At 43.7% G+C, this 27,974-nt stretch overlaps 1 pseudogene; it reads left to right on the forward strand.

Moving 5' to 3' along the window:
• The first annotated feature begins 539 nt into the window (after positions 1-539).
• On the forward strand, positions 540-27,897 carry LOC130138473 (uncharacterized; annotated as a pseudogene).
• Positions 27,898-27,974: the final 77 nt, after the last annotated feature.

Consider the following 27,974-nt stretch of genomic DNA (forward strand, 5'->3'; position numbering starts at 1 on the left):
TTGAATGAATTGGGGTAGGTTTGAGTTTTTATAATGCCTCTTCTGATCTCTCTTGGAAACCCCAAAAAAGAACTTTCAACTCCCTCTATCAATTTTCTTTCTTTTGGGTCTTGGGGGTGCAACTCCATACCAAATGCACCCAAGAACACAGGTGATTGAGCACAACACACACATACTAAATATTGAATCAGGCACTGCAGCAGAGAGGCAATGATGGCCTTCTTTGGTTTAGCTGCATATCTTCATTTAATCTCAGCCACCACCTTTCCTTCTCACCATTTACTCTCTCTCTCTCTCTCTCTCTCTCTCTCTCTCACACACACATACACACACACAAAGTGTGTTGGGTTGGGGTCATTTTCTTGGTATATATCCTTTTTATGGGTCTGCATGGGTATTTGGAGTTGGTAGAAACAAAGGTGAATTTGGGTTTTTGCAGCAACCTGGTTTTGCTAGTAATGGCGGGATAGTTCTTGCGTTTCCTTTTCCCTTCATTGTCTCTCTCACTCTCGGTGTTGTTTTCTGCCTCTTGGCACTGAATGAGATAAACAAGGACAATGGATGTTTTTCAAAGAAGGAAGACACGTCTCCTTCCTCCTCGTCGTCTTCTTCTTCTTCTTCTTGCGGGCCTCTATTTTTCCGTCTTTCTCGAGAGATCTTCCGCTCTAAAATTACGCTGACTACGGACAAGTTAGTAGCTTGAGATTAAAGAGGATCCAGAGGCACTAGGACAAGATTAACAAGCCGCCTGTTATGACAATTGAGGTATGTACTTCCATTTTCCCTTCTTTTTTCTTCTTTTATGAGCTCATTTGCTGATCAGCATTTGCATTTGGCAATACACATCTGACTTGGTTTTTCTCTCTCCTTTTTTCATGCATTTATCTTTTGATGGTTGGCTAAATTTGTTGTAATTTGCAGAGCCTAGATGGAGATATCGTAGACTGTATCCACAAAAGAAGACAGCCAGCTTTGGATCACTCCCTTCTAAAGAATCACGAGATCCAGGTGCACCAGCAAAAAAAGTTATTTCCTCTCTTCTTCTTTTTTTGGTTTATTTATTTATTTTTACTTTTATGGATACACATTCTGCTTGAAACACTGGGCAAAAAGGGAGAGATATATAGAGAAATGCAAGCTCATATTATATTGCATCTTGCAGAGAAATGCAAGTATATATCATTTGGCATGTTTAATTTTTTCATTTGTTTTTAGCTCTTAATCCTACGTCAAGCTCCCGAAATGCAATTTGTTTTAGTGCAGCAAAATGTGAAAAACAATGAAAAATCTTGAGTAGTAAATCATCAGTAATTCGAAGCTGCATATGTCAATATATATAAAATACCCTTTGAAAAGAACAACGGAAAATCTTCTAACTTATAGTTTGATATGCAAAATGAACAAAGAGGTAAAAAGAAAGACCATATGATTCTTTTCCATGTCAGTTGTAGCATTTACGTGAAGAAGAATAGTGACTGAACAATAATTTTGGGGAACAGAAAGCGCCACCAGAAATGCCCCAGAGGAGATCAATCATGGGCAAACTGCACGCTGCTTTGGCCTCGAGCAACAGCAGCGAAGCGGCGAAGGGCATGTGGCAAACGTCGCACCGGAATGGCGTGCGATGCCGGAGGGGCACGGCCCAGTGCGGCGGAGCACAGTGCGCGATGTGCTGAAGGCCAACTCCTTGTTCGACTTCGGCAAGAAGCAGCGCCCGCAGCCCGACGCGCCGGACGTAGTCAGCAGGAACGGCCACGAGGTACACCACACCCCTCCCTCCCTCTCCCTCTCCCTCTCCCTCTCTCTCACTTTCTCTGTGCTCGATGTGCGGCGACTTTTCCTTTTCGCAACTTAGTATTAGGACATTAATTTATCCAATTCAATCGGAGATAGATTAACTCCATATGGGCATATCACATACAATTTCTGATTTTTCAAGGAATTTTTCCAACAGAATAGGATCTTGGTTGGGTTTGAGCTGTGAGAGCAACGTGACGACATGAACTTGTCTACCATATTTGAGCAAATGAGTCTTGTCCTAGTCCAAAGCTTGGTGGTAAAACTGATTTTTTTTTAAAACAAGAATATGTAATTAGAAATAGAAACATATCGTTGAATATTTGTAGTAATAATTACGTAAGTGGAAGTGACCATATCACGTTTATTTCAGTGTATCCCAATCGATTTAGGTGACCTTTCTTAACTCCAAATTTAAGACTACTGTGTCATAATACGACAACATGGTATCGTGTCCTTTTCATTTGTTTTTCTCAACACGCACCAAAGATATAATTTTCCTAGTTTTAAGTAAAATCTCGTGACATAATATCAACCGAGCCGAATCGATCGTCGCTATCGATAACCCGAACCTTACTCGCTATCTTAATCTGATTCGGAGCTGGTGTAATTGAAAGCTTATAAATTTAATTTCTTTCGCAGGATTCCATTGGGTTTAATTGCCTCCATTTTATTTATTTATATTTTCTTGATATGTGATGGGCTCGGTCAGGCCCTCGTAACGATCGAGCTGCTTGTCTGATTTGGTTTGGGTTGCACGACTGGGTAGCATGCAATCGCTTACACGGGATTGTCGCAGGAGGTGTATGGGGCGAGGGGGACGAGAAAATATTAGGTGGTCCCGGCGCTTCACATCAGCGTGGTCCCTGATCACTCATGAAGCGCCATGTGCATCCACGTGGTGCTGTGGGGCCGGCGAAATTTTTGCCACAAAAAATAATACTCTTTCTCTCTCATTAGCCCTGCACGCTAGGCTAGCGCTGCCCCTCTCTCTCTCTCTCTCCACATTTATCTCCTCTCTCTATCTCTTCTTTTACGTTCTTTCCTTTAAAGAAGAAAACCCAACGCACTTCCCTCTCTCGCTCTCAAATTATTTTGAGTCAATGATTGCGCTCAGTGTTCCTAGTTTCTCCTGCGCACGCTCCGTCACCATGTTGCTGCTTCCGCTTTCCTTGCTCCCCACTGTCGCCGATGAAGCACACCGCCCCGCTCTGACGAAGCAAAGCCCTTGTCATCGACTCTCTCCTCTTAGGAATGTGATTCAAATCACTAACGGCTAGTAGGAAGTGGTCTTGGTGATCTTTTTAGTAAATCCCATAATTGTAGGAACTGTCATTAGTGATCCTTATTTAGTGGGAACATGATCCCACATTATCACGTTTTGTTCTATTTTCTAGGAGTTGAGTTATTTGAATTTAGCTATTTACTAGCTTGTTCCTCTGTTATGTTTAAGGTGTGTGCTTTCGAATTCTTGAAAATAAAGAAGGATCCCTTTGTTCTTGCATTGTGTTATCTTTTTCATATCTTCTATAGCCTTTAAAGCTCTTTTACTTTAACATTTTGGTATCAGAGCCAGGTTCTTCTTTCTGACTTGAACAGCAATGGCATCATTAGGATCCAACTCAATGCAGTCAATGATTCCAGTCTTCAAGGGTGAGAATTTCGATTTCTAGAGGATCAAGATGAGGACACTTTTCAAGTCTCAGGAGCTTTGGGAGGTGGTTGAAGATGGGTATAGTGAGATTAATGATGAAGCAAAGTTGAGGGAGAATAGAAAGAAAGATGCAAAAGCACTTTTTTTCATTCAGCAAGGACTTCATGAAAGTGTTTTCTCAAGAATTTCAGCAGCAGAAAGTGCAAAGGAGGCGTGGGAGATTCTGAAAACTGAATTCCAGGGATCATCCAAAGTCATTACGGTCAAGCTCCAATCATTGAGAAGGGAGTTTGAGACACTGTCAATGCAATCCAACGAATCTGTTCAGGACTTTCTATCGAGAACAAAAGCAGTTGTCAATCACATGAAGTCGTATGGAGAGAATATCACGGATGGGACTGTTGTTGCAAAGATCTTAAGAAGTCTCACTCCAAGGTTTGATCACGTGGTTGCAGCAATTGAGGAGTCAAAGGATCTGTTAGTCTTCACTGTGGATGAACTCATGGGGTCACTGCAGGCACATGAGGATCGATTGAACAATCACAAGAGAAGAGTGAAGAAAAAGCCTTTGCCGTGAGAGATTCTACTCAAGATGAAGGGAGAAACAACAGTAGCAACAGAGGAAGAGGACGTGGCGGTTCAAGAGGAAGAGGCAGAGGCAGAGGTTGGGTGGAACAAAGGAAATGTTACACGTGCGGCAAACAAGGTCATCTTGCAAGAGACTGCAGAAGCAGTCAAGCTGAATTTGCTGCTGAGGATACTGAAGCAACAGAAGAAGACTTTCTGTTCATGGCATTAATGGAGCATGGAAAGGAAGAAAAAGCTGTATGGTTCATAGATAGTGGTTGCTCTAACCACATGACTGGGATGAAGGAGATGTTTAGAGAGCTTGATAAAACTCAAAGAAGGGTGATTCGTTTGGGGAACAACAAGCAAATCCAAGTAGAGGGAAAGGGTATAGTTGAGGTAAAGTCTATTTCTGGGAAAAGTAAACTCATTTCTAATGTTCTATATGCTCCAGAGTTGGCCCACAATCTCTTGAGTGTGGGACAGCTTTTACTCAGTGGTTTTACTATTTTATTTGATGAAACATGCTGCACTATTATTGAGAAAGCAACAGGTCATGTTTTGGCCAAAGTAAATATGGCTGAAAACCACATGTTCCCCTTAGTTTTCAGCAAACTGGAAAGTCACATAATGGTCACTATGTCTAAGAATGCCTCTCAACTTTGGCATCTTCGATATGGTCACCTAAACACAGCTGGATTGAGGTTGCTAACTCAAAAGGAGATGGTAAATGGTCTTCCACGAATTGAAACGGCTGAGGCAGTATGTGAGGGATGCATGTATGGGAAGCAAAGCAAGAGGCCGTTCCCTGTTGGTTAATCCTGGAGAGCAACTAAGCCATTGGAGCTTGTACATGTTGATTTGTGTGGCCCCATGAGGACAGAGTCATTAGGTGGCAGTAAATATTTTCTACTGTTTGTCGATGATTACAGTAGGATGAGCTAGGTGTATTTTCTCAAATTCAAGTCAAAAGCCTTTGAGCAATTCGTCAAGTTCAAGGCTCTTATGAAAAAGCAGAAGGGGAGCAACCTGAAGACATTGCGCATTGACAGAGGAGGAGAGTTCACTTCTGGAGAGTTCAATCAATACTGTGAGAAGCATGGAATACACAGAGAGCTTACTGCACCCTACACTCCAGAGCAAAACGGAGTAGCGGAGAGGAAGAACAGAACAATTGTTGAAATGGCAAGATGTAACAGCCTGAATTTCGATGTAATTCCGAGATCAATAAAACTGACAATATTTCGCTTTTCATTTTAGCAAGTCTCACGCAGAGCTGATCATTCTAGGGATACTAACCAAAAGGGTATGGCTAATTAGGAAAATGGTACGTGAACCAGGGACCCGATCACGAATCGGATACTGATCGCGGGAAATGAAGAGGGAATATTTTGGGTCAATGTGGGCCGATCTTAGGGAAAAGTGACGGATTTGGTTTGGCCAAGGCCAACGATGTACAATCGGATCGCGGGTGATTCCGCAAGTCCGAGAGTGCACGTGGCCAACCAGTCCCGAACTTGAGCCGAACGATCGCGACCTCCGAAACTAGCGATAATTCCTCTCTTTCTCATAGTGATCGAGGCCATTTCGACTCGAGTACTCCTAGGTCGATACGCATAAACCCTAAACAGCCGCCTGTTAGTCAGAGGCTTTAAAATTTGAAATTTGGCGAGTTTTGATCACGAAATTGGACCCGGATTTCGGCGTCGATTTTCGAAGGCTTAAAGGACCATTTTCACGATTCTGACGTCATATTATGCTGGCCACGCATGTTTGGGGATAGTACGGTCGAAAAATGAAATTTCGACCCGGAACTCAGAAATTACGGTTTTGCCCCTGTGGGCACCGAGGCTGGATACGGAGGCCGTTTGAGGTTATTTTTCCCTGCCAAGGTCATTTTGGGGTGGCCACGAGCATTTGGAGCGGTTATGGTAAAAAATTGGAATTTCGACAAAAATTGAAAAAATAATAATATTTTATTCCCGAAACTTCGCAGTCGATTTCCGAGAGCTTAAAAGGCTATTTTTGCGAATCCAACGCCATATTATGTTGGCCACGCACATATGGAACACGTATGTGCGAAAATTGGAATTTCGCCCCGGGACCGGAAAAATGACAGTTTTGCCCCTGGGCTATTTTCGGGTCCGAATTTTTGGAAAAATTTTGGGGTAATTAAATATGGATTATCAGCTGTATTATTGGACCAAAAGACCATTTTGCCCCTCAATTATTGGATAGGATTTGTTTAGAACCGTTAGATTAGAGGCATTTTGGTCCGAACCGTTGGATTGGCGACACGTGGCACTTGTGGGCTCACTTATTTGACCAGCTGACCACTCTTTCTCTCTCCTCTCCCCCTCATTCGGCAGAAACACCACAGATCAGCCCCCACCAGCAGCTTCTCCCTCTTTTTCTCTCATTTTTCTCTCTTGTTTGGCCTTGCCGGAGCAAGCCGCCGGCCACCGGAGCGCCGCCGCCGGCCACCGTGCCTTCCCGTCGACCACCACAGCCCCCAGCCTCAGTCTTGCCCCTGTCCGACCTCTTTCTCTCTCCCTTTCCCTCTCTTTTTCTCTCTTTTTCTCTCCCGGGTTAGCACCGCCGCCGCATCGGAGCCTCGCCGCCGCCGCGCCGGAGCTCGGATCGCCGTCCGTACGCCGTCGCCGGGAATTCCGCCGCTAGTTTCACTGTTCACCAGCGATCGGCCGTCGTTCCCTGTCGTCATGACCTTGGATTAGGTGAGTAAAATTCCTAAACCTGGATTAGGACTGATAGTGCATTTTTCTGGACTGGCTTAGGTATTATCGGTGTAAAATTCGGACTGGATTGAGGACTGATTGGTGGAAATAAAATCCGAGGAATTTAGTGGGATTATCATAGATAAGTATTGGGCCCGAATTGAGGAAATAGCGGCTGTCCATATTTTTGGAGGAATGTACCTGATTATATTGGACAGCAAGAGTTATTAGCTGAATGGCCGGGATTACTCAGAATGATTGACTGTTGATTGATTGGTGATCAATTGTGTTTAATTATGAAATGCCATGTTGCGTGCTTGTGTGACTGAATCGTGCGGAGTGTGATTGGCCAATTGATGGCTTGAATTGTGTATTTGGAATTGGGCCGCACGGTATTAATAGGCCAAGTAAGCACGTGGCTTGTGAATTAGGCACTGTGGAATGACTTTGATTGAACTGTGTGCCTGTGCCTATGTTATGTGGATGCTCATGTTGCATTTCATGGCACGCATTATGAATGCCGAGAATGAGGCTTGTGGTGAAATTGTGCGAGAATGCGTGCCTGCCATGAGTGTGTGATCACCTAAAATACCCTGAAGCGTTTTACGCTGGGTTTAGATAATAATGGGTTGTGTGATCACTTAAGGGCCTTCGGGTCGTGACCTTCGGGTCGATACCATCCTCATGCACTTTGAAGCAGGACGATGCCCGATATGTCCGAAAGACGACCATCCTCATGCACTTTGAAGCAGGCTCTGGTTCGTAAGGAGATCAGTGTTGCGTCTCATGCACTTTGAAGCAGGCTAGAGACACTGGGCCAGATCGGTTGCTACGCCTCATGCACTTTGAAGCAGGCTAGACGCACCGGGCCGTGAATGTTGTTGACTCGAGTCGTAATAAATAATAAATTGGGCAATTGCCAGTGTGCCAGTGTGGGCCAGTGGGCCGGGAAATGCACGTGACATGTCAACGACATTTGCATACATGGACTGGCATGCGAAAGTGTGAGAATCGGTGCATGAGCATGCGATTGGCATACGTGTCATTATGCATGCCACGTATGTCCCGTGACTATTATATGTTGATCTGTCTAACCTGCAGGGTCAGAGAATTGTTTGATTGTTATTGTATTACGGTTTGGAATGTTTGTTTCCGGTAAGGAGATTGCATGCTAGCCTAGCCTAGGTTTAGGGGTTGAACTTATTGAGATTCGTCTCACGGTTGTGTAAATCGAAACATTTCAGACCCCCAGCCGTAGAATGCCGAGGTCACCACTTCTTGTTGGGATACTGCATCGCATTCAGTGGTCGTTGAGCGTACACCCCTGTGGAGACGGAGCAGCAGATATGGAGTCAGAGGAGTAGTCGGATGAATCCTTGGAATCCTCAGATCCTGACTGGAATCCCTAAGAGCACCCTGAGCCATAGCTAGCAGTGGAGGGCATGTGACTTTTTGACTGTAGTCCTCCTTGAGTAGTTGACCTCACCCTAGCCACTTACCCTTTTGACCCAGTGGCTGTTGACTGTTTGTACTGCTCGCTTTTGTTGTTTGATGGGTATTGTAAAAAGGTTTTCTATAGTAATGTAAGTATGTACCTATTTTCTGCTGTGATCGTGTTTATTGCTTGGCTATCCTTGGCTCGTATTTTATAACTGTCAGGGTTTATTATTTATTCTTCCGCTTGTGCTTTACTCTCTGTTTGGGGCGTTGGGTCGGCGACGCTTCCTGGGACGTCGCAATCAAATTCGACCTCTTCGTGGGATGCTCGTGCTTCGCGGGGTACGGGGCGTGACATCCCCGTTTGATTTGGTATCAGAGCAAGGTCAGCTCGATTCCATTAGGTCGAAGTTGGAGTGATAAGGAGCGATGAGACCATGGGTAGCCAGTAGAGTGACCTCATGTGCTACATGCATCTCCTGACAGTTGTGTATTAATTGCATGTTTATCGGTGTGACCCTTACGGTGCAGGTGCGGCAGGACCCGAGGTGAGTATGCAAATTCCTTGGGTGATGTGTTGGATAATGGTTAGGCCACATGCCGATTGATGATTGTTGTTTGATACCTACCTAAGACCTTAGACCGGTTAGATTGGTTTAAGTCTCTAATCCCTTAAGGGGTGTTATAGCAGGTAGTGGGGTAGCTGAGTGGTGAGAATGAATAGAAGAAAGGGTAAGAAACCCCAGGGTCAGCCTAGTTCAGGAGGCCAGGAGGCCCAAGACCGTCGACTAGAGGACATTTTTCAAACCCCAAGTAGGAGAAGGGGGAAGGAGCCCCAACCCCAGACTAGCGAGGGAGCCCGTGAGGCTAGAAACCCAAGGTTTGACGATGTGATGAATACCCTACGGGAGATAGGGCGTGTTATGGGATTGCAAGCTCGGGAAAGGGGCCGCTGTTATTGCTCAGGTTGCTGAGGTTGCAGTGATTACTGCTATGAATGGGAATGATGCCAGTTAGGCCAAGTGCAAGTAGTAGCTAATAGACAAGTGCACCGATTGGTGGAATAATTTTTCGAGTTGAACTCTCTTAAGTTCAATGGTAAGGGTGACCCCGAGGCTACACCGAGATTAATAGCAGAATTTGAGAAAGCCTTTGAAACATCGGAGTGCACCGAGATTGAGAAAGTAAATTTGGCGGTGTATCAGTTAGAGAATTATGCCAGTTATAGATGGCCTTCCACCAGGGATAAGATATCCCCAATGAGTATAGCCCAAATTTGGGCCATGATTGTTAAGAGTTCATATGGGAAAATATTTCCCGGAGAGTGCCAAGAAAAGGGAACTGATGGAGTTTATGTGACTTCGCCGAGAGCAGATGACTTTGGAATGATATGAAATGGAGTCTGCTTGGCTGGTTGAGAATCCACATTACAAGATTCGGAAAATCAGGAATGATGGGGAAGTGTATGATTGAGCTCAAGTAATAGAGCGAGATCAGTTGGAAAGTGCAACTACTTCTGGATAGTGGTTTGCTCAAATTAAGGATAATCGCCGCTTCGGGAAGAGGCAGATGGCGGGGAAACAGGTGATTCGTCCCATTGATTAGGAAGGATATCATAAAGCCGAACCGTCAAACGAGCCGTTTTGAGGCTTGCATCGAAAGTAAGAGTCGGAACAACTAGTTAAACTGGATGGGATTGAGTCTGTTGTGCTTGAGTCACGTTTGGTGTGACGATTCCTCGAATGATAAGGTGATGGTGTCGTTGAGGTGTCTTAACTGTGAGACAGTAATTGATAGTAGAGAAAGGAGTGTCGACTTGGCAGTATTGGTCATTTACGATTTTGTCGTGGAAATTGATACAGAGTGATTTGTAAGGCAGAAAGCTGTAATGAATTCTGACAATAGGGTAATCCAGTTTTGTCTGAATGGGTGTCCTAGGTTTGGATTTCAGGAAAGTCGAGGAGGAATATCGATTCCTTGGATGCCTTTGCTTGAGGTGATTAGATGTCAGATGAAGGTTGTGAAGGACGCTTAGTGGGCATGGTTAACCCGATCGTGACGGAACTAAAGTCGGAAAAATTAACGAGGTGTGTAACCTTTCGAGGTCTTTCCTTAGAAATTTTGGAATTGCCACTAGAACGGGAAGTGGAATCGTGGCAGATTTGCCCAGGAGTTGAACTGATTTCGAGGGCGTTGTATTGAGTGTCCTTGCTGGAAATCAAAATAATTGAAAGTTCAGACGTAAGAACTCATGGACAAAAATTTTATTCGCCCTAGTATATTTCTATGGGGAGCTCCTGTATTTGGTATGAGGAAAAAGGACAGAACTTTGAGATGGTACGTAAATTACCGACAATTAAACCAGGTGACAAAAAGGAATGAGTACCCATTACCGAGGATCGATAGCCTGTTCGATCAATTGCAAGGAACTTTAGTGTCCTTTGAGGTTGAATTATGGACGGATGTCACCGGCAAAGAATTCATAACGAGAATGTTCCTCAGATTGTGTTACGGACCGGAAATTTTCCGTTAAGGATATGAAAAAGAGGATGTAATTACGACTGCTTAACAGACGAGGTATGGGCATTATGCATTCATAGTAACGCCCATTGGTCTAAGGGATGCCTCGCTGCTTTTATGGACCTAATGAACTGAGTGTTCCAAGAATTATGAGATTAGTTCGTAACGGTTTTCGTTGACGATGTATTGGGAGACTCGAGGAGCCTGAAAGCAAGAAGCAAGTCTGACTGAGGAGTTGCGAACCTTGAGAGAACACGCACTCCACGCCAAGTATGGCAAGTGCGAATTTTGGCTCAATAGAATAACGTTCCTTGGACACATAATGTAAGGGAAATGGAATTACAGTGAACCCAACTAAGGTCGAGGTGATGACTAAGTGGCCAAGACTGATGCCAATAACGGAGGTTAGCAGTGTCTTAGATTTGGCTGACGATTATCGACGTTTTGTGGAAGATTCTCATCGATAGCCGTGCTACGGGCACGACTAATTGGGGAGGAAATCCGTTTGAATGGAATGATTACTGTGAATGGGGTTCCCAAGAGCTGAAGCGTAGGCTGATAATTGCCCCGATATTGAATATTCAACCCGGATCAGGAGGATTCGAGGTCTATAGTGACGCTTCATTAAGAAGACTTGAGTGTGTGTTGATGCAACACGGTAGAGTTGTAGCATATGCGTCGCGTCATTTGAGGTCGTACGAGATGATTTATCTGATGCACGACGGAGAATTGATTGCGATGACTGGTGTCGCCATGGAAGGGCTAGACGAGTAATTGATGTGTTAAGTCGTGAGCCAGTGATGGCGTGTATGATGGTTAGAGAGTGAGCCTTGTCGGACAGGCTCAGAGACTTGGAAGTTAAATTTAAGGTGAACCGAATGTTGAATCTGTTGACCGCCTTGAGGATTAGTTTGGAAATCTAGGCCCAGAACAAGGAATGGCAATCTATGGATCACGAGATTCAAAAAAGTTGTTGAGATGGATACCGATAAGCGGAAGTCGGATTTCCCTATATTCGGGGATAGAAATCTTGAGGTTCTAGGAATGATTGTGTGTACCTGATGAGGCGAAACTCGAGGAGAAAAAAATTTGAATGGAAATTTCCGCAGTAAGTATAGTGTCCACCCGAGTAGCACTAAGGTGTGTCAGGACTTGCGGCAATATTACCGGTGAAATAGAATGAGGGTAAATGTGGCCAAATGTGTGGGCAGGTGTTTGACGTGCCTATAAGTGAGGACACAGCACGGTAAGCCTAGAGGGCTATTATGACCGTTTCTGAATGGAAATGTGACATGATCCCAAGGATGTTGTAACGGGATTAACGTGAAGCCAGAGAAGACCCGATTCCATCGGAATAATAGTTGATAAACTGACAAAGTCAGTGCACTTCTTGACAATACGAACGGACTTTGAGTCGGATAGATAAGTAGAGTCATCAGAAAAGTTATGCCAATCGAAGACGTCAACCTTTAGAGTTTCAGATTGGAGATCACGTGTTTCTTAAGGTGTCGCCTATGAAGGGATTATCTAGATTCAGCAAGAAGGGAAAACTGAGTCCTAGGTATGTCGGGCCATTTGAGATTTTGGAAAAGATTGGAGATATGGCTTACCGACTTGCCTTGCCGCCCAATTTGTCCCAAGTACATAGTGTTTTCCACGTGTCGATATTAAGAAAGTATGAACCAGACCAGACTCATGTCTTAAGGTATGAGGAGATAGAAGTGAACGATAAAGTGTCGTACGTGGAAAGACCAGTCAGGATTGAAAATAGAAAAGAGCGTGTGTTGAGAAACAAAACGATTCCGATGGTCAAAGTTGTCTGGGAGCACCACGGAACAGAAGGTGCCACGTGGGAAAGTGAAGAGGCCATGAGACGTCAGCACCCCCACCTGTTTGAGGAGTAAGTGTAAACTACAAATTTCGAGGACGAAATTTTTGTAAGGGGGGAAGAATTGTAACAGCCTGAATTTCGATGTAATTCCGGGATCAATAAAACTGACAATATTTCGCTTTTCATTTTAGCAAGTCTCACCCAGAGCTGATCATTCTAGGGATACTAACCAAAAGGGTATGGCTAATTAGGAAAATGGTACGTGGACCAGGGACCCGATCACGAATCGGATACCGATCGCGGGAAATGAAGAGGGAATATTTTGGGCCAATGTGGGCCGATCTTAGGGAAAAGTGACGGATTTGGTTTGGCCAAGGCCAACGATGTACAATCGGATCGCGGGTGATTCCGCAAGTCCGAGAGTGCACGTGGCCAACCAGTCCCGAACTTGAGCCGAATGATCGCGACCTCCGGAACTAGCAATAATTCCTCTCTTTCTCTTAGCGATCGAGGCCATTTCGACTAGAGTACTCCTAGGTCGATACGCGTAACCCTAAACAGCCGCCTGTTAGTCAGAGGCTTTAAAATTTGAAATTTGGCAAATTTTGATCACGAAATTAGACCCGGATTTCGGCGTCGATTTTCGAAGGCTTAAAGGACCATTTTCAAGATTCTGACGTCATATTATGCTGGCCACGCATGTTTGGGGATAGTACGGTCGAAAAATGAAATTTCGACCCGGAACTCAGAAATTACGGTTTTAACCCTGTGGGCACCGAGGCTGGATTCGGAGGCCGTTTGAGGTTATATTTCGCGGCCAAGGTCATTTTGGGGTGGCCATGCGCATTTGGAGCGGTTATGGCAAAAAATTGGAATTTCAACAAAAATTGAAAAAATAATATTATTTTATTCCCGAAACTTCGCAGTCGATTTCCGAGAGTTTAAAAGGCTATTTTTGCGAATCCGACACCATATTATGTTGGCCACGCAAATATGGAACACGTATGTGCGAAAATTGGAATTTCGCCCCGGAACCGGAAAAATGACGGTTTTGCCCCTGGGCTATTTTCGGGTCCGAATTTTTGGAAAAATTTTGGGGTAGTTAAATATGGATTATCAGCTGTATTATTGGACCAAAAGACCATTTTGCTCCTCAATTATTGGATAGGATTTGTTTAGAACCGTTAGATTATGGGCATTTTGGTTCGAACCGTTGGATTGGCGACACGTGGCACTTGTGGGCTGACTTATTTGACCAGCTGACCACTCTTTCTCTCTCCTTTCCCCCTCATTCGGCAGAAACACCACAGATCAGCCCCCACCAGCAGCTTCTCCCTCTTTTTCTCTCATTTTTCTCTCTTGTTTGGCCTTGCCAGAGCAAGCCGCCGGCCACCGGAGCACCGCCGCCGGCCACCGTGCCTTCCCATCGACCACCACAGCCCCCAGCCTCAGTCTTGCTCCTGTCCGACCTCTTTCTCTCTCCCTTTCCCTCTCTTTTTCTCTCTTTTTCTCTCCCGGGTTAGCACCGCCGCCGCGCCGGAGCTCGGATCGCCGTCCGTAAGCCGTCGCCGGGAATTCCGCCGCTGGTTTCACTATTCACCAGTGATCGGCCGCCGTTCCCTGTCGTCATGACCTTGGATTAGGTGAGTAAAATTCCTAAACCCGGATTAGGACTGATAGTGCATTTTTCTGGACTGGTTTAGGTATTATCGGTGTATAATTCGGACTGGATTGAGGACTGATTGGTGGAAATAAAATCCGAGGAATTTAGTGGGATTATCATAAATAAGTATTGGGCCCGAATTGAGGAAATAGCGGCTGTCCATATTTTTGGAGGAATGTACCTGATTATATTGGACAGCAAGAGTTATTAGCTGAATGGCCGGGATTACTCAGAATGATTGACTGTTGATTGATTGGTGATCAATTGTGTTTAATTATGAAATGCCATGTTGCGTGCTTGTGTGACTGAATCGTGCGGAGTGTGATTGGCCAATTGATGGCTTGAATTGTGTATTTGGAATTGGGCCGCACGGTATTAATAGGCCAAGTAAGCACGTGGCTTGTGAATTAGGCACTGTGGAATGACTTTGATTGAACTGTGTGCCTGTGCCTATGTTATGTGGATGCTCATGTTGCATTTCATGGCACGCATTATGAATGCCGAGAATGAGGCTTGTGGTGAAATTGTGCGAGAATGCGTGCTTGCCATGAGTGTATGATCACCTAAAATACCCTGAAGCGTTTTACGCTGGGTTTAGATAATAATGGGTTGTGTGATCACCTAACGGCCTTCGGGTCGATACCGTCCTCATGCACTTTGAAGCAGGACGATGCCCGGTACGTCCGGAAGACGACCATCCCCATGCACTTTGAAGCAGGCTCTGGTTCGTAAGGAGATCAGTGTTGCGTCTCATGCACTTTGAAGCAGGCTAGAGACACTGGGCCAGATCGGTTGCTACGCCTCATGCACTTTGAAGCAGGCTAGACGCACCGGGCCGTGAATGTTGTTGACTCGAGTCGTAATAAATAATAAATTGGGCAATTGCCAGTGTGCCAGTGTGGGCCAGTGGGCCGGGAAATGCACGTGACATGTCAACGACATTTGCATGCATGGACTGGCATGCGAAAGTGTGAGAATCGGTGCATGAGCATGCGATTGGCATACGTGTCATTATGCGTGCCACGTATGTCCCGTGACTATTATATGTTGATCTGTCTAACCTGCAGGGTCAGAGAATTGTTTGATTGTTATTGTATTACGGTTTGGAATGTTTGTTTCCGGTAAGGAGATTGCATGCTAGCCTAGCCTAGGTTTAGGGGTTGAACTTATTGAGATTCGTCTCACGGTTGTGTAAATCGAAACATTTCAGACCCCCAGCCGTAGAATGCCGAGGTCACCACTTCTTGTTGGGATACTGCATCGCATTCAGTGGTCGTTGAGCGTACACCCCTGTGGAGACGGAGCAGCAGATATGGAGTCAGAGGAGCAGTAGGATGAATCCTTGGAATCCTCAGATCCTGACTGGAATCCCTAAGAGCACCCTGAGCCATAGCTAGCAGTGGAGGGCATGTGACTTTTTGACTGTAGTGCTCCTTGAGTAGTTGACCTCACCCTAGCCACTTACCCTTTTGACCCAGTGGCTGTTGACTGTTTGTATTGCTCGCTTTTTTTGTTTGATGGGTATTGTAAAAAGGTTTTCTATAGTAATGTAAGTATGTACCTATTTTCTGCTGTGATCGTGTTTATTGCTTGGCTATCCTTGGTTCGTATTTTATAACTGTCAGGGTTTATTATTTATTCTTCCGCTTGTGCTTTACTCTCTGTTTGGGAAGTTGGGTCGGCGACGCTTCCTGGGACGTCGCAATCAAATTCGACCTCTTCGTGGGATGCTCGCGCTTCGCGGGGTACGGGGCGTGACACAAGAAGTATGCTAAAGAGTAAGGGGCTACCTGATAGATTTTGGGCGGAGGTAGTGACTATTGCCATCTATTTGATCAATATCTCACCAACAAAAGCTGTTCTTAACAAAACTCCCTATGAGGCCTGGTCAAGTAAAAAGCCTTCAATTGAGCATCTTAAAATTTTTGGGTGCATTGTGTATGTAATGATTAATGCACATGAAAGACATAAGCTAGAAGGAAAATCAATTAAGTGCATTTTAATTGATTATTGCTCACAAACTAAGGCTTATAGGGTCTATAATCCAGCAACTGGTAAAGTGATTATAAGCAGGAACACGGTGTTCAATGAGGAAGACTGTTGGCAATGGGAAGACAAAGGAAAAGCTCCTGTATTTCAGATCAAAGATGGTGTAGAAGTACATAGCAGGGAGACTAGAAGCATGACCACGTCAGAATCAAACTCAGTTGCGAGTCTAGATGGCTCGAACTCAGTGGGCAGATCAATTCGCACGACCTTAACTCATCAGGGCAGTAGCTCAAATACGTCTAACAATGGTGCAGGTTCCACAGATGGAGATATAGACAATGATGATGATGATAGTGAGACACCACCTATGAAGTTCAAGTCACTTAGAGAGATCAATGAGTCATGCACATTTGCTCTCTATGTAGCTGAACCCTCCTCATATGAAGAAGCAGCAGAAAAGTCAGAGTGGAGACTAGCAATAGAGGAGGAAATGTCAGCAATTGAGAAGAATGAAACCTGGAGTTTGGTTGATCTACCAAAGCATAAGAAAGCCATAGGTTTGAAATGGGTATTCAAAACCAAATATAATCTAGATGGAACTTTACTAAAGCATAAGGCAAGGCTAGTGGTGAAGGCTACTCACAAAGGAAATGGATAGATTTTGAAGAAACCTTTTCTCCTGTGGCAAGGTTTGAAACAATTCGAGTGGTACTATCAATAGCAACATTTCTCAAGCTTTGTGTTTATCAATTTGATGTCAAGTCTGCCTTTCTTAATGGAGAACTAAGTGAGGAAGTTTATGTAGCTCAGCCTAATGGGTTTGTTAATCAAGAGAGTCCAGATAAGGTCTATAAACTTAAGAAAGCCTTATATGGACTTAAGTAAGCTCGTAGGGCATGGTACATGAAAATAGATACATATTTTCTGCAATTTGGCTTTAAAAGAAGTGAAAATGAGCCAACGATGTACATTAAGAGCTATGGGGAGTATGATTTTTTATTAGTATGTTTGTATGTTGATGATATGATATATGTGGGGTCTAACAGCTCTTTAATTACAGAATTTAAAAGCCAAATTATGCAGAAGTTTAACATGACAGATCTGGGCAAGCTTCACTACTTCTTGGGAATGGACCTAAGGCAATGTAAGGAGGGGATTTTCGTAGCTCAAAAGAAGTATGCAATGGATCTTCTGAAGAAATTCAACCTGAACGGGTGCAAAGCAGTAGAGACACCCATGAATGTGAATAAGAAACTTCAGGAGGATGATGGGTCTGGAGCTGCTGATGTGCAAAAATTCAGAAGTTTAGTTGGCGGTTTACTTTATCTCACGCATACAAGACCGGATATCATGTTTGCAGTGAGTTTGGTATCAAAGTTTATGCACAAACCAACAAAACACCATTATGGAGCAGCTAAGAGAGTGTTAAAGTATGTTGCAGGAACTCTAGAATTGGGCATTTGGTATTGTCAAACTAAATCTCTGAAACTGGAGGGTTATTTGTGACAGTGATTGGGCGGGTTCATCAGTTGATAGAAAGAGTACAACAGGTTTTTGCTTTACACTTGGATCAGGAGTAATCACATGGAGATCAAAGAAACAATCTATGGTTGCCTTATCATCGTGCGAGGCAGAATATATAGCTGGAGGAGCAGCAGCGTGCGAAGCCGTTTGGATGAGAAAACTCTTGCTTGACCTGGGTATGAAGCAAGAGGGGGCAACTGAGATTCACAGTGACAGTAGTTCAGCTATAGCTATGACAAAAAACCCCGTCTTTTATGGTCGAGCTAAGCATATAGAAATAAAGCATCATTTTATAAGGGAGCTAGTAGCTAAGGAGGAAATCAGCTTGAAATTCTGTAATTCAGATGATTAAGTTGCTGACATCTTCACAAAGGCGCTATCACATTCCAAGTTTAGTTACTTAAGAAGCAAGCTTGGGATGGGGGAGTTTGAATCAAGAGGGGGTGTTAGGAATGTGATTCAAATCACTAACGGCTAGTAGGAAGTGGTCTTGGTGATCTTTTTAGTAAATCCCATGATTGTAGGAACTATCATTAGTGATCCTTATTTAGTGGGAACATGATCCCACGTTATCACGTTTTGTTCTGTTTTCTAGGAGTTCAGTTATTTGAATTTAGCTATTTGTTAGCTTGTTCCTCTGTTATGTTTAAGGTGTGTGTTTTCGAATTCTTGAAAATAAAGAAGGATCACTTTGTTCTTGCATTGTGTTATCTATTTCATATCTTCTATCGCCTTTAAAGCTCTTTTACTTTAACATCTCCCTCCAGCGCTCGCCCGCTCTATGCTCGGGCGCTTGCTCCGTCTCTGCTCTGGTGCAGCTTTCTTCACTGGGTCGCCGAGATCTGGGGATCCCATTTTGACTTCATTCAGGCAGTGATGACGAAACTTGAATTACTCTATTTGTTTTCTTGAATCTATATCTCTACCATGCCCAATCAAACACTGAGATATGTTTGGAGCCAAAACTCGCACTCTGCTTCGGCACACGTTCCGGCGCTCTCTCCGTTGTGCAGGGGTTCTTTCTAGTTACAAATGAAAAGAAGAAACAACTTTTAAGTCAACGCGAGGGAAGAACAACTCGGGACTCGACACCTCCTCCTCAGTTTCCGATCAACTCTAGTATAGTCTTCACGTAGGACTTGCAGTGAAACCACATAGAACTCGACACGTGGCAATCCGGGCCCACGTTTCGCAATAAAAGGTTTCGTCTCTCTCCTCCCTCTCTCTCTCTCACACGCGCTCTGCTCTCCGTCTCTACAAATCCACGCTCAACCCTCTCTCTCTCTCTCTCTCTCTCTCTCTAAAACCTTTGCTCATGTTCTGACAAGCCTCCTTCGAACTTGAGAGCTCGACCCCAGAGTTTGGTTTCGGCAAGGACAATGGATTTTACGTTGTGTGCAACAAGTTCGGCGGGCTGACCACAATTCCGGAGTCCCTGGAGGTTGAATATCTCGGGAAGTTGTCGCCAGAGATGGACCGGAGGCGATGGCGACTAGAAAGAGCAGAGCTACTCGTGAGTCGGGCATGAGCGAAGGTTAGAGAGAGAGGGGGGGTTGAGCGTGGGGTTGCAAAGAAGGAGAACAGAGCGCATGAGAGAGAGAGAGAGAGAGAGAGAGAGAGAGAGAGACAAAAAAATTTCTTTGACGTGTGGGGATGGATTGCTGCAAAAAATGCAAGGCAGCAGGAGGTTTGGTAGTCCAAGCAGTCGATGGGGTGTTTATGGCCGACGTTGCTTTGTGCTTTTCACTGTACCTCTCTTTCCTTCTCTTGGAAAACGATAAATATTTAAAACGTAGGATGCTAAGCCCTGTCTTCACTCCATCGTGTTGGTGTAACTTGCCAGCCAGACCTCTCTCTTTTCAAACGCATATATACGTGCGCGTAAAGCTTTTAGTTCTGAAGAGATGGCAGGAGGGAGATGGTTTGAGTCCCGGACTCCACATTTCTTCAAGATTGTTATGTCTAATGCCCTTCAAGATGGAAGACTCGTAATCTCTCTCTCTTAGAGTCTTTGCATAGAATGATCTTTCTTTATTCAACCATCATACATTTTTTAAGTATGCAACATGGCTTAGTCATCCAACTTTAGTAAAAGTGTTTGTCTTTCAAGACTAGCACTTATCACATAATTTTTGTGCTTCCATGTTCATCGTGCAACAGGGAATTCCAAAGAAATTCGTGAGAAAATATGGGAGCAACCAGCCGGTACAATGAGGTCTGGGGATATCTGAATTGAGGAGCTCGAATATGCAGATATCTCCCACTCGAAGAGCATTGTCCCTTGCGAAATTGAACAACCCTGCGGAGATTTTTCCCCTGAAGCTATCGGAGGTGGCTGGGGATAAACAAAAAACTTGATAGGCCATGTTTTGTGGCCAACTCTTAGAGTTCCTTTTATGTGGCTGTGTTCTAAGTATTTCCTGACGACGCTGGCCGGTACAATCTATGAGCAGACCATCTGTGTGTTAGATAAATTGAAATCCACGAACAGCTGTGAGATCGGCTTAGTTTGGTCTATTTAGAAAAAAAATATATACTGGAGTACATCCGTACAAGAGTTTCGGGGCAAATGACTATTCGATTTTCGGAAGGGTGGACAGTTGGTGCAAAACTTGCTTGCAGTTTCAAAATAGTTTGTTCTCCATATGCATGGCATATGTTTACTAATTGGAAACTTGTACTTGTATTGTCACTGACCGGAGTAGATCTACGCAAGTGTTTCGGGCAAATGACTACTCGGAAGGATGGTCGGTTCATGCGAAACTTGCTTGCAGCTTCCATAGATATCATACCGATTGGAGAAACTGTTCCATCGATGCTTTCCTCATCGCCATCACTGCATGCTTTGGGGAGCGTGAACATTTCCATGGCTGAATATTAGACCGAGGCATCATTGTGGAGATATTGTCTACATAATGTTTTCTTCTAATGTTAATCTTCTACATTTGGATCTCAAGCTTTTTTACCTTGTTCAACCTTAAAACTTTTGCCTGCAGATTCATCATGTTCACCCGAGCTTGTTTGGAGCTTGAGTTGAGAAGCTTCTTTTGTTCGAACCAATCTCGCCCATAGAGGCAAAAAGAAAAACAAGGGTTGCACATCAAGATCCAAAATCATAAAGACCACAATGGATCGTGCCCAATTGGAGCTGAAGAGTGTTTGATTAAAAAGTTATGCAAGCTCAAGGGTTGGACTAAACTAATAGTTCAACAACTTGGTTGGAAAAAAATGGTCAAAGTTTTATAATTATACATAGAACCAAGTCGTACCTAACTTAAACTTTTGAATAGCTTTACAAAATAATGACCTACCAACAAAAGTAAGATGGAATAAAAATCCAATACCAAATGCGTTGTATCCAAACAGAAGATACCGAGTGAAGTAGATAATCGCATAAACAACCTCTAAATCGTTAGACAACGAATAAAACAAATTTAATGTGCAAATTACTTGTCACCTACCGAGTTCGATTGCGTCTTGGTTGACTCTGAATATGACGACTTTGAATGAAACTTTGTCAACCCTCCTTGTCAGTTCAGAGACACAAACATCACCATCTTTAGATTATTGTCTTGCCCAAAAAGTTTCCAGCTACCGTTGATTTTGACTTGTAATTTTCGACTGTATATCCCAAACTTATACCTGGTTGACCAAAATCTCTCATTGGATACATATAGATCTATGTCTCCGCCACTTCTTTAACTGGGAATATACTCCATCAAAACTTAGCCGGTGCATTCTGCAACATGGCATGTAGATGAAATACTTCTATGAAGGATAAGGTAATGGAAAATTTTTGTACATTTTAAAGTAATGCTAGATATGTTAAGGCTAATTTAAAAAAAAAATTGGTATAAGAAATAGTATGAGTGTTTAAATAAGCGAGACCATTTTCAACACTCAATAGCAATATCATGTAGCAAACGGATGATCCATATAGACTTGATTGTTCTTAAGACCACTCAAGAATTTTAACCCCAGAGCATCTCACTGACAATTTTTGTACGGCGAGTAACATAATAGCAGTAGAGAAAGACTCTAGTTGCCTAAACTCATTTATGCCGGCAAGACCACATCGTATTGTTAACCAAACTAACCATGATTTTACTTTCCATCAGCATTTATCGAATCGTTTATTAGCTAATAAGTATTAGTAAAGAATCTCAATACCAATGTTGTTACCGATAAGATCAAATGGTGATCCAAATATCACTCCTGATTCTTTGGCATTAGCTGGAGCTTACTAATTTTATTCCCCTTACCAAAGAGTGGTGAATGAGGAACGGTTGCATTAAAGTCAACAAGAATGGATTTGGAGATTGGAAAGAAGCAGCTTTTTTTAAGGCCTCAGATTTTGCACTGCCTTTGAAAGGACAGTATCTTCCCCAGTAGCTAGATTTGAGGCCTGCATTGACCTCACATACAATATTGCTTGCACCACCTGCAATTTCAAATATATGAAACAACATATTAAAGATCGGGCAGATATGATTAAGACATAGCACCTTTTGGTTTGCGGGAAAAGCATTGTTGCTCCGACATCCTGTTATAACTAAAACTATGGTAGCTATGGCGTAGCTTTGTGTCAACATTTGCTACATTACCTACCTCCTAAAATGGGTCTAATCAACATTCGAAAAATGCTTGATTTATTGAAATTGTTTTGACAGACTTCTATAAGATAACATATGTGTATGGTCCACTTTTCTTAAACGCTCAATATAATCTAGCACATCATTAGTGAACTAATCTTGTGCATTGAGATATAACTAACGTTCCTCCAAAAATGTTTTAGTTGCTTCATAATGTTCCAATAAAGAGTGCAAATTCAAGAGTTACCTCCAACTCCTTGCTTATTCAAGTGCTCATTCGTCTTCTTCTTCTTCTTCTTCAAAGGTGGAGATAATAATGTTGATGAAGGCAGCTCTCGCCTTTGGTTTCGGCATGATTGATCGGACTGATCCTCAAATGCTTTAGCTAACATGTCCCCTTCATTTTCTTCCCTTTTTGGCAAATCAGAAATGACGGGGTATTCAATCTCCGAAGCACTCTTGTCGAATATGACCGCACGAAACGCAGAGCCTCCTTCATATCTGAACACTAGGAAGTGACCTAGTTCGATGGCTTAGTGCTTTGCGAAGTCTGGCCATCCTCTTCGGAGCCAAACCCCGCCGTCATTTCCCCTCACCAGCTCCACTTCCCTAGCGTCACCGCTGGCTACCTTGAGGAAGACCAAGTCCGGCAGTTTGCTCCCATATTTTCTCACGAATTTCTTTGGAATTCCTTGTTGCACGATGAACATGGAAGCACAAAAATTATGTGATAAGTGCTAGTCTCGAAAGACAAACACTTTTACTAAAGTTGGATGACTAACCCATGTTGCATACTTAAAAAATGCATGATTGTTGAATAAAGAAAGATCATTCAATGCAAAGACCCTAAGAGAAAGAGAGATTACAAGTCTTCCATCTTGAAGGGCATTAGACAAAATTACAATCTTGAAGAAATGTGGAGTCCAGGACTCAAACCATCTCCCTCCCGCCATCTCTTTAGAACTAGAAATTTTACGCGCGCGTGTGTATGCGTTTGAAAAGAGAGAGGGCTGGCGAGTTACACTAACATGATGGAGTGAAGATAGGGCTTTGCATCCTACGTTTTAAGTATTCGTCATTTTCCAAGAGAAGGAAAGAGAGGTATAGCGAAAAGCGCAAAACAACATCGGCCATAAACACCCTGTTGACCGCTTGGACTACCAAACCTCCTGTTGCCCTACATTTTTTGCAGCAATCCAACCCCATACATCAAAGAAAATTTTTGTCTCTCTCCTCTTTCTCTCTCTCATGTGCTCTGCTCTCCATCTTCGCAACCCCACGCTCAACCCCCCCTCTCTCTCTCTAACCTTCGCTCATGTCCAACTCACGAGTAGCTCTACTCTTTCTAGTCGCCATCACCTCCGGTCCATCTCTGGCGACAACTTCCCGAGATATTTAGCCTCCAGGGACTCTGAAATCGTGGTCAACCCGCCAGACTTGTCGCACACAACGTAAAATCCATTGTCCTCGCCGAAACCGAACGCCGGGGTCGAGCTCTCGAGTTCGAAGGAGGCTTGTCAAAACATGAGCGAAGGTTTTAGAGAGAGAGAGAGAGAGGGTTGAGCTTGGATTTGCAAAGACGAAGAGCAGAGCGCGCGCGTGAGAGAGAGAGAGAGAGAGAGAGAGAGAGAGAGAGAGAGAGAGAGAGAGAGAGAGAGAGAGAGAGGGAGGAGAGAGACGAAACCTTTTCCCGTGAAACGTGGGCTTGGATTGCCACGTGTCGAGTTCTGGATGGTTTCACTACAAATCCTACGTACTGGAAGACTGGACTAGAGTTGATCGGAAACTAAGGAGGAGGTGTCGAGTCCCGAGTTGTTCTTCCTCTTGCGTTGACTTAAAAGTTGTTTCTTCTTTTCATTGGTAACTAGAAAAAACCCCTGCGCGACAGAGCGAGCGCCGGAACGAGTGCTGGAGCAGAGTGCGAGTTTTGGCTCCAAACATATCTCAGTGTTTGATTGGGCATGGCAGAGATGTAGATTCAAGAAAACAAATAGAGTAATGCAAGTTTCATCATCCCCACCTGAATGAAGTCAAAATGGGATCCCCAGATCTCGGCAACCCAGTGAAGAAAGCTGCGCCAGAGTAGAGACGGAGCGAGCGCCGGAGGGAGAGAGTCAAGGACAAGGGCTTTGCTTCGTCGGAGCGGGGCGGTGTGCTTCGTCGGCGATGGCGGGGAGCAAGGAAAGCGGAAGCAGCAACATGGCGACGGAGCAATTAGGAACACCGAGCGAAATTTGAGAGAGAAATCACAGAATCAAAATAATTTGAAAGCGAGCGAGGGTAGTGTGTTGGGTTTTCTTCTTCAAAGGAAAGAATGTTGAAAAAGAGAGAGAAGAGATAAATGCAGAGAGCGAGAGCGAGGGACGTAGGAATAGCCTAGCGTGCAGAGCTAATGAGAGAGAAATAGTATTATTTTTTGTGGCAAAAAATTCGTCAGCCCCACAGCGCCACATGGATCCACGTGGCGCTTCATGAGTGATCGAGGATCATGCCGACGTGGAGAGTCAGGACCACCTAATATTTTCTCGGACGATAAACGTGTGGGTATCGTCGATCGAGGAGGTCAACGAGTTTCAGCCTCTCCCCGATCTGGATCCTCTCGGGAGCATTCGACGGCATTGATCTTAACAGCATCGAAGCCGGATGGCAGGTTCTCCTTCCATCTCCTGCATTCGCCCGCACCCAACCTCCCCTTCCCACTATTCGATTTTTTTATTTTATTAGTGTTTCCCCTCCATTTAATATTAATAGAAGGAAAAAAAAAAAAAAAAGAAGGAAGAGAAGAAGAATCTTATTCATTCCGAGAATATCATCTTCCAAAGTTGAAAAAAATATATTAACCCCCGTTTCCCTCACATACCTTGGATTTTTAATTAAAAAAATAAAATGAATTATTGCTTACTTAATTATGGTGGCGTTAATTTTTTCAAGGGTGCATTTGTTTTCGCAGGAAATGAATGAAATGATCGTTTATATCACTTGAAATAATTAGTCAATGAGCAATGTTTTGATTGTCGATCTCAATTGATGTCTGGATATTTTCGTGGACAACGAAAATATTTTTCGTTCATTCATTTTCTGTAAGCGATATATGCAATCATGTTTGGAAAAATATTTTCCAAATTATTCATTTTTTGCAAAACAAAAGGAGTTTAAGGCTCCGTTCGTTTCGCAAAAAACATTTTCCCGACGTTCGGTTTGCTTAGGAAAACGAGATAACGGAAAAGTTATGCCTAAATTTAGTAAAATGATTTCCTCTTTGAAAAAATTGGACAACATTTTCCAAAAAATGATTAAATATTGGCGCTTAAACCCAAAACTCTACGTTTGAATACGAAAACCCCAACGCTGGCTTCGGAGTCTCCAACGCCCGGGTCGGGTCAATCAAGGGCGCGCCCGGGTCCATCGGGGCCGGGACCAGGTCTTTGACGCCCTGGCACGAGTCCATCGAGTCTAGACCTGGGTCCATTGAGGCTGGGTTCGGGACCACAGTGCCCATACCCGAGCCCTCGGTGCTTATATCCGGGTCCATCGAGGCCGAGCCTGAACTCTTGGTGCTCGTGCCCTGTGCCTCGGCACTCGAGCCCTCATCCTTAAAGGCCGGGCTCTGGTCTACAACGCTCAAGCTCTAGTCCCTAACACTCAAGCTTGGATCCACAAAAGCCGTGCACGAGTCGTCAATGATTGGGTTTGAGTCATTGATTAATGAAATGTTCGTTCTTACAAAAAACATTTTTTTTACGTGGAATTTTTAATTATATATTTTTTTAATTATTTTTTTCTTTTTCTTCTTCCTTGGTCGGTTGCTAGCCACGGGGATGGCTGGGGACTGACCAAAGGTGAGGCTCGAGCCTCGCCGGCCGGCGATTGGCCAAAGAAGAAGAAGAAAAAAGAAAAAGAAAGAAAAGGAAAAAAAAAAAAATAAAAATTCGATTTTAAAAAAGTAAAAGAAAAAAGAAAAAAAAGAAAAAAATTTATTAAAAAGAGTGCACAAAGGAAAATCAACTTAGATTTTATATACCGAATGACGGAAAATATTTTCTAGCTCATTTTTCGGGTTTTAACTGAACAACGGAAAATATTGTCATTTTTTTTTTGGAAAATGGCTTCCAAAATTGTCATATTTTCCGCGAAACGAACGGAGTCTAAAACTTTGATTGTTTTACTAGTCAGGTCAGTCCGAAGCTCTACAGTGACAACCGGCCTAGATTATTCACGTACTGGACAGTCAGCTCTCTCTCTCTCTCTATTGTGGAGCGTGCATTTAATTCATTTTTTCAAAATGAGCTAGAATAACCACATTTTTTTAATAAAAATTTAAAATTCATATTGATTCCAAGGTAGTTGATCATATCCATACATTACACCTATAGTTCAGCCTACAAGTGCGCCCCACTGATGGGATCTCTTATAGTCGAAAGTCAAACTTCAACCCAGGTTTTCATTTCATTGGTCGATGAGATAATTTAAAAACTATGGTATTTTTAATTAATTTAAAATCTCCTGCCCTCATAAATTAGAAACAATCTATAAAGCAAAAATTAAATATGACGAGCAACGTGGCCATGTTAGGAATTAGGGCATAAGAGAACCCCACGTGCCACACACACTACTTCAATCCATTCCAAAAATCTCTTTCAAGTGCAAAGATTTTTGCGTGCCAAACACTGCGTGATTTTTCATTTACTACGTCATTAGCCCAAGAACCTTTTATTTATTTTTGTGGCGAAGCTAATTTATTTTCCATTATAAGGGTCCAACTCGGTTGACTTTTTTCTTAAAATCATTAAAATAGACAATATATATAGGTGGTGATGATTTGAGTTTCAGATTTCCGAAGAAAGTGACAGAATCACTACCATTTGCTTTCATGCATGACAAGATTTATGTCGTCTTTCATCTTTCTCATTTTTCAATTTCAATGATGATAAAAATAATGAAGAATGAATTATTGTAAGGGAGCGATTTTTAATTTATATTATATGATCGGATTTCATTTAACAGAGCGACTCATATCAAGTGATGAGGTGTTACAACTTGCTGTGCCCCCGGATTCATGCATACGAATAGCAGAATTGCGATCAGAGTGGCGATCTCTCCGGCAACCAATATGACATCACCATCCTCATTTGGAAGGTTCGATTTCATCTCATTTTCCCCATTTAGATCTTTATATTATATATTCGGCCTAATTTGTTTATTGTTGCGCTTGCTTAGGATCCGAAGTTGGGGAACTGGTGGATGGGCTTCGGGGACAACATGCTGGTGGGGTACTGGCCGGCAGAGCTGTTCACGCACCTGGCCGACCACGCGACGATGGTGGAGTTGGGCGGCGAGGTGGTGAACTCACAGCCCGACGGCGGGCACACCACCACCCAGATGGGGTCGGGCCGGTTCGCCAAGGACGGGTTCGGCACGGCCGGGTACTTCCGCAACCTCGAGGTCGTCAATGCTGACAACAGCCTCAGCTTGGTCCAGGGCATCTACACCCTGGCCGAGAACACCAACTGCTGCAACATCAAGGGCTGTTACAGCAACGAGTGGGGCACTACTTCGGTGGGCCCAGGAAAAACCCTAAATGCCCATGACTCGACCCATGTAAATATTTTGCGATCATCGTGATCCGTCGGGCTTGGATCGAAATTTTATCATGGGTCGGATTAAT

This window comes from Syzygium oleosum, unplaced genomic scaffold (genome assembly GCF_021117445.2).
Source record: "Syzygium oleosum isolate NSW1041296 unplaced genomic scaffold, Sole_v2.1 Sole_v2.06, whole genome shotgun sequence".
Taxonomy (NCBI): domain Eukaryota; kingdom Viridiplantae; phylum Streptophyta; class Magnoliopsida; order Myrtales; family Myrtaceae; genus Syzygium; species Syzygium oleosum.